We start from the raw sequence: 11,234 nt of genomic DNA, 5'->3' as shown, positions 1-11,234 counted from the left end.
ATCGAAAATTACCCTTTGGTTTAAAGAACGCAGGGGCGACGTTTCAGAGGGCAATGAATTATGCCTTCCATGACATCAAGAACATTGTTCAACCTTATCTCGACGATCTTCCGGCTCATTCGCGAAAGCGGACTGATCATCCGCAGCATTTAAGAGCGATATTTCTACGTTGCCGACACTACAAGATAAGACTCAATCCACACAAATGTGTGTTTTGCGTCGGTTCTGGTCGTTTACTTGGCTTTGTAGTCTCTAAGGATGGGATTCGTCTCGACCCTTGCAAGGTTCAGGCAATCATTGATTTGCCTCCACCTTCAAATTTGCTTCAGATTCAGAAACTCCAAGGGAAAGCGAACTTTCTGAGGAGGTTCATTCCAAATTATGCAGAACTTGCTAAGGGTTATATTCGTCTTTTGAAAAAGGATGTACCTTTTGTCTGGGACCAGGTGGCGCAAGCTTCCTTTGATGCTCTGAAAGATTGTCTAGTAAAAGCATCATTAATGTACGCCCCGGACTATCAAAGAGATTTTAACCTGTATCTGGCTGCAGCGGATACGACCATTGCGATGGTTTTAGTTCAAGAGGTCGATGGAATTGAACATCCTATTTATTATTTAAGTAAAAACTTAAATGATACAGAAAGTAAATATTCTTATGTTGAAAAACTAGCGCTTGCAGCTGTTCAAGCGATTCAAAGGTTTCGACATTATGTCCTCTTTCGGAAGACTACCATCTTGTCAAATTGCAACCCCATGACTTATATACTGTCGCGACAGTTGCTGGGGGGCAAATATTCAAAATGGATAGCGATCCTTCAAGAGTTTGATCTGGAATTTGTGAAATCCAAATCAAAGAAAGCTCTAGTTTTCGCAGAATTATTATGCGATCTCCCATCGTCGTCCAACGATGAAACGTCGGAAGAGTCAATCGTGGACGAAAGTTTGTTTCTGATATCTGCAAGCAATGAGTGGTATGGAGATATCATAGTTTATCTCCAAACCCAAAAGTTCAGGCCAAACACCTCTCGCTCCAAACAAAAACGTATACGATACCAAGCAAAAGACTACATGATCGTCGGTGATACACTTTACCGTCGTGGTGTCGATACAGTTCTGAGGAGGTGCCTTACCCATGAGGAGGCCGAAAAAGCCCTGAATGAATGTCATTCAGGCGCGTGTGGGGGGCATCAATCTGGATATGCAACAGCACAAAAAATCTTACGAGCAGGATACTTCTGGCCAACCATGTTCAAAGATTGGATAACCGCAGTCAGAAGTTGCCATGCTTGTCAAATTTTTGATAGCAAAACCAGACGACCACCCGCACCTTTACAGCCGATAGTTGATGTTGGGTCCTTCGCCAAGTGGGGCATCGATTTCATGCAATGTAACCCCACCTCGACCGGGGGGCATGGGTATATTATAGTCGCTGTTGACTATTTTACCAAATGGGTCGAGGCGATGCCTACATTGGATAACACTGGTGAAACAACTGCCCTTTTCTTTTTCAATCATGTAGTCGCCAGGTTCGGCGTACCACAGGCTATAGTTACAGATCATGGGTCGCATTTTCGCAATCACATGATGGTCGAATTAGCTGCCAAGCTAGGGCTATCTCACGACAGCTCTACCCCATATTATCTGTAAGCCAACGGACAAGTTGAGGCAATCAACAAGGTCCTGAAGCGTATGTTGCAAAGGATGATCGGGGTTCATAAAAGGTGGCACCTAATCCTGTACTCAGCCTTGTGGGCCTACCGAATGTCGGTAAAGAACGCAACCGGGTTCACACCCTTTCAACTGGTGTATGGCCTGGAAGCAGTCTTACCAATCCAGTGCGAAATTTCGTCGCTTAAACTCGCAATCGATCTTCTCCCCGGAACTTCAGAAGAAGAGGCTCGTTTCTTGGAATTAATCCAATTGGATGAAACCCGTCGTGATGCCGCTTTGGCTAACGAAGCCCATAAGAAACGAGTCAAGGCTCAGTTTGACAAAAGTGTCAAACCCCGTGTCTTCTCAGAAGGTGATTTGGTCTTGCTTTATGACCAAGAATCCGATAAATTGGGAGCAGGTAAATTCAAGTCCTTATGGATGGGCCCCTACATTGTTAAAAGGGTGTTAGCAAAAGGAGCCTACGAGTTAATGGATTACGACGGAATTCCACTGGCGCAGCCCCGTAACGGGTTGTACCTCAAGCGTTACTATGCTTAAATAGTAACCTGCATGCTTTTGTTGTATTTTGTTTTCGCTAAAGTATTTGTTCTGGTCGAGTGATCCACCTTTTTCATTTGTTGCAGATGTCGAACCTTCTGGGGACATGTGTTGGATATGCCGACGGAGCGAGTCGTAGTTTGCGGAACCTATCCTCCGCAGCCTGGGCCATTTTTGATCCAAGCGGCGAGTTAGTAAGTTTCAGAGGTGTGTGTATTGGGCAATCAACGAATAACATCGCTGAGTATAGCGCGTTGATAGAACTACTCTCTGATGCCATCACACGTGGCATACGCCGACTAATTGTCAGGCTAGACTCACAGCTTGTAATACTACAACTCAATGGTATATATTCTGTTCGCAATCCAGCTATTTATCGCATGTTCCTAAGGGTTAAGGTCTTGGAAAGACGATTTGATTCAATTCAATATCAACATATTTCGAGAAACTTAAACGCATTAACTGACTCATTAGCAAACTATGTGTTAGATAGACATTTGCAACATTTATAAAAAGGACACATCATCAAAGATTGTACATATGGATCATATAACTCAAACAGAATAAAACTCGAAAATCAAAATATATAAGCTGTTTATAGTTCATACATAATGTTCTGTAACCAAGACAAAATGGGTCATATGACCTAAAAACTCAAAAATGCTAGGGGGCACCCTAGCCTAGTGGTGCTCATGATAGCACGTCACGGCCTGTGCAATCATGCGCAAGAGACAAGTCCATCGTATGGGCACACCGGTAGTGTGTCGCTGCAGCTGTAAAGGTAACTCATCAATCCTCACATCGGGAATGCCGAGAGTAAGGCTCTCAACCTGCTCCTGCACAGCTGTAAGGGTCTCAGTATCGTCAAGGTCGCGGAGGATAGCTCTCCTAGCAGGCTCCACTACCGGGGCAGCAACTGGCGGTCTCGGACGAACTGCTGGACGAACAGGACCAACATCTGCATGCACACAAGAGTATGATTAAAAGTCTTGATAGAATAAAGCACAGCAACATTATGAATAAGAACAGTAAACAGTGATATGGTCAAAGAGCTTACCAATAGCGCCCCACTGTTCGCCATCCGGTAACACCAAATTCGGATCACCCCGGAAATCCATACCCACATATGGATACTCGGAGAAGACCATCTCCTGGCGCTCGAACCACCTGAAGAAGGCCTCAGTAAAAGTAATATGAGGTTGACCAACATGCCTAGACATGTGATCAACCCACCTCTGCATGCGTGGCTCGGTCGGAGAAGGCAAGTCGAGTATGATGTACTGAGGCTGCATCAGTGGGATTTTCTCCAAGGCAAAGGCAGTCAGAATAGAACCAAATCCAAAGTTCTTCAGCTTCCCGTCCTTTACCTTGGTCAATTGACTTTTCATCTGAACAAGTACTACATCACACCAGTTGAATACTTTCGGTTGGAGACACTCCAAGGCGTGCTGCATATAAGATCTGTTGGCAACATGTAGAATTGCGCTACCGGCCATCCTACCAATGGTATACAGAATGGATCTGAGAGACCTGTCAGTAATCTCACGGATAACAATCTTGCCGTCTCTGCTCGGCTGAGAACCTTCCCTGCAATACTGGCGGACATAATCTCTGGTGGAATTGGTCCCCCGGGCCGTACCTGACAGGAAATGGGGGCACCTCGTCTTGACAACCCAGTCAAGAAGTACATGTCCTCTATGGTCAAGGGGATGGACTTTCCCCTAATCTGTAATACTTGGTTAACAGGATCCCAAGCATCAAGCATATACTGCAGCAAAGTAATCTGTGCTCTCATGCTAGAGATACAGAAAAACTTCAGCAGGCCACAGTTCCGCAGCGCGTTCACCGTGACCGAGTCATGGAGGGCAATCATGTCCTCCTCTTCATGTTCTCGTTCTCGCCATGTAAGGGACATTTTGTTCAAAGTTCCCTGCAAAAAAAACAAAGAGAAGGAGTAAGTTCCTGATTTTGATGAAAAACTGGCGAAAATTCATCAAAAAATGAGCTGAAAACTCAATTTTCTGAGCCCAGCGCAGGCAGAGAGTGTCCCTCCTGCGCTGAAGGTCAGGCTGCCTTAAGGCAGCTTGACATTCAGCGCAGGTTTCGAATGGGGAACCTGCGCTGAAGTTAGGGCGCTCTGGCAAAACCCCTGAGGCCCAGAAAGACTGAAAAATAGGCATGAAACTGGAAAATGAAACCATGAAAGGAAAGAGCTAGGGTTTAGCTCCTACCTGGTCCAGACGGCGTCGAAAATCGTCCGCAGAATCTCCCGGAATCAGCTGGTGAAAATCAAGGGGGAAGAGGCACCTCCAGAGCTCCAACAAACCAAATGTAAATGAAATGGTAAATGAGAGGTAAAAACACCTTTTAATGGCTTTTTACGTAGTTCAAAGTGAAATATTAGGGTTATAATCTCATTTTCATGCAAATATTATTCATTTCTAACAAAGTTTGTTGCAGCAATTGATAATGCAGTACTATCCTTGAAAAGAGAAAAGCTAGTAATGGTAAAAAATCAAAATTTGACCATATAATCGAGCAGTTTTACCGCGGAATTTATGCTCGTTAAAAAATAGAAAAGCGAGATCCGAGCAGTTTTAGCACATAGTTCATGCTCGTTAAAAAATAAACATAAGATTGAGCATTCAAGCTCATTAAAAAATGAACATACCCCGGTAAATAATCTCTGTGATCGTAAATTTATTAGCCATAAAAGCCTTGGTCGTGTTTGCACCTGCCACCTCCATTCCATTTGGCCAATCGTTCACCTCCATATGATTGTTTACCCATTTTGAGGAACAGCTGCGAAGAGTGATTTCACCTAGCCATCCTTGTGACACTGCCGTGATTGGAAAATTCCAACCTGTACCTGGAATCTGCTGCTATCCCTGTTTATCACTCGTTCCTCAAAAGACGAGTCTTCTTTGAGCTCTTTTCATCTGACTCGTAAAATATGAAAAGTTTGCCGAGTTTTGGCCTTCCAGCTCGTTAAAGTGACCGGAAGAGCTATCCCTCCTCCAAATTTTAATCTTTTTGGACCTGAGGGATTATTGCACAAAAAGGTCGAGCGCTTGTTTTATTCGGCTCGTTAAAGTTATCGAAAACTCATCCCTTCTGTATTGTTTTATACTTTTTCGGACTTAAGGGATTAGATGACGAAAAAGGAATTTTGGAGTTAACTTTCTGTACCTTTTCAGACTCTCTAAAAATGAAAAGGACCGAGTTTTCCTTGTCGTTAGACTCGTTAAAATGATTAAATAGCGACAAACTTGTCTTTAGACGAGAACGAGTTTCCCTATCGCTAGGCTCGTTAAAGCATAGCGATGGGCTTGCCCGAAGGGCAGGTTATAGAACAAGCATATGTTATCCTCCTCAAGCTTGACAAAAATAAAGAGGTACTGGTCAGAAATGACTGGGGAAAAATTGGGAGAACCTCAAAGCTTTAATGGTAGCAAGTCGCTCTTGAACATGACACTTTTCCTCCGTATCACATCGGGTTGGGTTGTTTCATTCACCAGTCTCATCACCATGGTCTTCGCCAAACCATCCACATTTGAGGTAATGCTACCGATCCATCGCATCAGTGTCGTTATATGTTCAAGAGATGTTGTTCAGAAAGAGTCAACCGTGTCCCATCCACTGCCATACATTATCCTTCATCCACCCATGATCGCCACCCTGAATCATATTTCACAGATTGTTTTCACCTCCACTAAAATCATTAGCTCCGTTCCATGTCAATGATGTGGGATTCATTAAGGCCCTCCTTTGACGGATCGCTTCTTGTCGACTTCAGCTCATTATCCAAGAAGTTGATCTAGGAACACCCCCCCCCGGTACTTTGAAGCTTGCATGCCTCAATGGCAAGTTTCTCACTTCCGGCGACAGGTATACATCAATGACCTTCGACCAGAAGATTTTGCGTGGTGTTCGACGCCAAGTCCTATATTCACACCACGTGAATTTTACTGCAGTACCTTGAGGGTCATTATCATTATCGGTGATTCCTCTCGCGCTTGTTAACGGTTTACATCATTGACCGGTAATCAAGCGATGTCTTTCCATGTTCGACTTTAGCGCAATTCTCACATGGATCGACTTGTACTTAGAGTGAAGATCGAACGAGTTTGAAGACCCCGGATCTAGTTTCATCCATCTGGGCTGCGATATATATTCAGGATATAAAGACATTTGATATGTACATTATTACAGCAGATGATCATCCTACTCAAAGGATGATAATTTCAACAGAGAATTATCAGTCTACCATCAGACGATCGTCTGTTATATGTACCAAAATGAATTTATAAAGCTGAGCATGGGAATGCCCGCCTCAGCTAGATCATGAAAGCAGAATGAAAAATAATGTCTTTTATTACAGGTCACCTCTCAGCGATTGAATGAACTTCGGATCCTCCTGATAAAGCATTTCACCCGATAAACGACCTCATACTTTAGGGGGCAACTGTTATAGACATTTTTGTGCCTTACAGCATGAAGCATGAAATGTCAATAATCTAAGGGATCCAAAGTCCCTAAACATGTTGTTCCTACCCCTAGAGGAACAAGGTCAGCAAACCACAGCACTAAATATCAGTTCTCCACCTGAAAACACTCAAAAACAAGCTAATTCTCGATCATGTCAACTGCTCCACTGAGCATCTGCACTGAATGTCAACTGCTCCACTGTGTACCTGCGCTGAATGTCAACTGCAAAGAAGGCTACCTGCGCTGGGCGAGTTTGGCCAAGTGGCACAGTCATTCCTCAAGGTGTCAATGCCCAGGAAGCTTCCAAAATGACACTTGGATCAGAGAATTCGACTGGTGATGAGTAAGAGGGTCTAGATCTCCAAGTGGAAGCAAGAACCTCCAAGTGGCTCAAGAACTGAAGAATAACTGAAGTGAGAGAGGACACTAGTCAGCTTCATGCCAGCCTCAAGCTGACTCATCCTTTCTCCAAAACTCCTATATATAGAGCTCTCTCATGAGGTCTAAGGAGGCTGGAATCTTGTGAATGTAAGGAAGTGCTGTTGGTTTGAGTATAGAACTATTGGGTGATTTGCTTTGAAGGAGGTGAAGAGGAGATTTCTTTCTGCCGGGAGGTGATGCTGGATTGGGCCTTTTATGGTTGTATCACTTCCTGAACTTTACTTCTTCCATTAATAAAGCATTTGAGGTTCTTCTATATGCATGTGTCTCAATGATGTGTTGTTATACTTGTGTATTTGATTTATTCTAATCCTTGAATCAATTTTGAATGTATGCTTCTTGTAGTTTCCCTCTCTTGTTATTTTGCAGGATCTTGGTGTAGCTGGGCCAGTGAAAGAGCAAGGAGCTGGGAGCAAGCAGCAAAGAGAGAAGATTGGATCAATCATTAGTGAAAGACATCGGTTAGTGGATCTCTTTCTCCCCTCTCTTACATCTCATAAAGAAGTAATCTCGAATAGCTTTGCTTTGATTGTTGCTAAGGTACTATCACCCTTAGAGTGGGATAGGGTCATTCCGTATTGGATACTTTTCCCAACAACAAGATCTCTGCTCCATCCATCCGAGATCTGCACCTTATATTCATAGGTATGTCGAGAATGTATCTAGCCTAGAACTCAAATCAATGTTGCATCCTCATTTGAAGTCATTCCTGCTCCATGCATTCGAGATCATGATTGCACCTAATACCCAGCCAAGGTGCAGTCAAACCCCAATGCAGATTTGCTCCTTTATGTGAAATTTCATAGGAATGCGAGAACTCCTTGTGTTATTTGTGATGACCCTAGATGAGTATTTATAGTGTTGAGCCACCTATATTGAGCTGACTTGAGTGTGTGAAAAGATGTGTCTATTTCCCAAGCTGACATGACTTCTATTTATGTATTTAATTCGATATTGAAGCCGACTTGATGACTTTTTATATCGTTTTGCTTGCAGACTTCTTGAGCATGCCAATGGAGGATTGTCCTTGGTCTTGTAGGGATGCTTTGTCATAAACGCATTTTACATATGCTCTTAAAGAGCTTCTCCACACATGACATGACTCTTTGACATAATAATAAAATCCTAAAGACATCAAGAAGAATTCTTTGACCTAGTGATAACTCTTTCTCATGAAACCCATGTAGCAATATATACAAAAATAATTTATTATTTTTATTACATCATTTACAAAGATCATGTCATTATGGAGATCGAACATAGTTACACTTTCTTCAACACATACATCTTGTCCCTGGGTCCCACTAATGTTCTGAACATCTTAGGCCTCAGTCACTCCCATGCTATAGGCAAGAGCATCCAAAAACCCAAAGTCACTCTCAAAAGATTGCCTGCTAGCGACCAAAGACTAAAATTGTGAGTTATGTGCCAGTGACCCTGGGATTTAAGCCACTTTTTTAGGCCCAGAGCCCAAGTCACTGCCTAGAATGGAGTGATAGCTTAGAATCAGTAAAAGTGCAGGGAAACAATGATGCGAAAGCAACAAGTTGAACAAGATCTTAACCAGACCCCTAATAGCCATGACAGGCATTTCATCAAACATATCGTCAACATGTAACCTACAGGTGTAAACAACATAATTAAGTTTAGGGATCTCAAACTTATCTGAGAATCGCTATGAACCATTGATCCCTCATGTCATTTGTTGCATTATCACCTATTAATTCATAGACACATTATCCATTCATTTACAAGTAAAAACATGGTGAGAGCCATACATAGCTGTTGTCATAAAAACATAGATATAACTAGCATAATAGGAACAAAAACATCATAAACATATGAGCCATAAAATCCACATATACATTAGTATATTTACACATGAAAATAAAGGGAATGAATTTCCCATTAATTAATGCAATAAACCAACCGGAGATGGGACTACCATGTTCCACCCGACCATAGATTCGCTAAGCCAAGTCTCTCTTCAACCAATCACCCCCGTGCCATATTCCAACATGAATGTGAAACTCATTGAACACACCAAAAACACCAACAAGCATGGATGCCACCGAAGTTCTCCGCCTACACCGTGAGGAATTTGAGTCGCTCCTAGTCTCTCTGGATTTACTGTAATCCACAGTCCGATCTAGGGGTCACTAGGCCCTACACTAAGACATACTCTCCAGGCTTTACCATACATCCCATCTCGGAATTACTAGGCCCAACGGAGAGAAAATCCACCTCTTGGCTTTACCGTATATTTCGCCATTCACCAGCAAGGATTCCTAGGCCCACCAAGGCACACAATTTGGCCTTACCGCATACCTCCGTCTAATTCAAGGGTTACTAGGCTAGTGGCTTTACTGTGATACACAATCTCGTTCGGGGACCACTAGGCTATGTGTTTGTCAATTCGGAGGTCCACCCCACTCAGTTTCGAATCCAATCTGACCATCTCACATTAACCAAATGTGAGAACCCATCTCATCAAAGCTATTAGAAAATGGCAAAGCTAGGTTGAAGAAAACTGTCACACTTGGAAAAACCCATGCCATGATAGAAAATAACTACATGCAATCCCATGCATGCCAAATCTAGCAAAGAAAATACACATGTAAGTTGATACCTGCAATGAAGTCTGTTGTAGCTGCTTGATCCTACCTTTCCCTGCTTGATCTTTGCTTCCTCTTGCCTTATTTTCCATTCTTGCTCCAATGCCAAAGTGCTCGAAGAAAACTCTAAGTGTCCAAGAGTGAGAGAGAAAGAAAATAATGAGGGAACTCCAACACTGAACTGACAAAAGGTTACCAATTGATCCTCAAAAGACTTTTTATGAATGAAGCCTCTATTTTCTTCATTTTCTATTATTTCCTTCGATTTCCTCCTGACATGCAACTTGTGACCTTTCACCTCCCTTTTCTCCTAATTTCCATTATTTTCATAAATAAATGTGCCAAAAATGCCATTTTTCCTTTCCAAAGCCTTAGTCATTGCCTTTGCCAATTTCGTTAGCCATAAACAACCAAATGAACACCCTCTAGGATGTCTTGCCCAACATTCAACTTGGAATATGTGTCCCATCAACCATGGTTATTGTTTTTAACTTTTATTACATGGAATTTTCACGAGGGATGTTATAGAACCCTCCCCCTCGGGGGACACCATCCTCGGTATACCTTAATTACCTGCTGAAATAAGACATATTGCTCATGGATCTTTATAACATAGCTTGATGCAGTATTTACAATGAAAGACCTGCTCAAAATAAAACATCAAGACAACATACCGCATACTGGAGCTTTATAACATAGCTCATTATGGTATTTACAATGATAATCATGTTGAGTGCCAACCCACATGACATCATAACAACATGATAACATAACCACACGACCACATGATAACATAGCAACATGACAACATAATCATAATGACATGACACCCATACTGCTTAGTGGAGCTTTATAGCATAGCTAATGGGGTATTTACATCCATATACATATGTACATATAGAAATATCACCAAAATATATACCAAAACATATTCCAAAACATCACATTAAAACATATACCAAACACCATATCAAATCATATACCAAAACACCATATCAAAGAGTATACCAAAACACCATATCAAGGTTGCTTTGCCTCAACCGGAAAATAAGGAAGGATACATAGGCTACATATTATCTACCATCTCCCATGTAGGTTCATCGGGTCCAAAGTGCTTCCATTGCATTTTAACTTGCTCGATTGCTCGGTTCTGGAGCATGAGCACCTTTTTCTGCAATATACATTGAGGCTCCGGCTGGAATTATCCATATGGTTCCACCTGCAATATATACCATTCAATCACATGATCAACATCCTTAACATACTTCTTAAGCAAAGATACATGGAAAACATCATGGACTTTCACTGTTGGAGGCAATGCAAGTCGATAGGCTACTGGACCAATCCTCTCAATGATATTGAAGGGTCCACAAAACCATGGTGCTATCTTGGCACACGACCCAATCTGCAAGGAGCTCTTCTTCGGCTTGATGCGCAAGTACATTTGTTCCCCAACTTGGAACTCCTTGAACAATCTGTT

This window comes from Pinus tabuliformis, chromosome 1_2 (assembly GCF_031772625.1).
Source record: "Pinus tabuliformis cultivar Carrire ecotype Pingquan chromosome 1_2, CPIR1, whole genome shotgun sequence".
Taxonomy (NCBI): domain Eukaryota; kingdom Viridiplantae; phylum Streptophyta; class Pinopsida; order Pinales; family Pinaceae; genus Pinus; species Pinus tabuliformis.
This window is presented reverse-complemented; position numbering follows the sequence as displayed.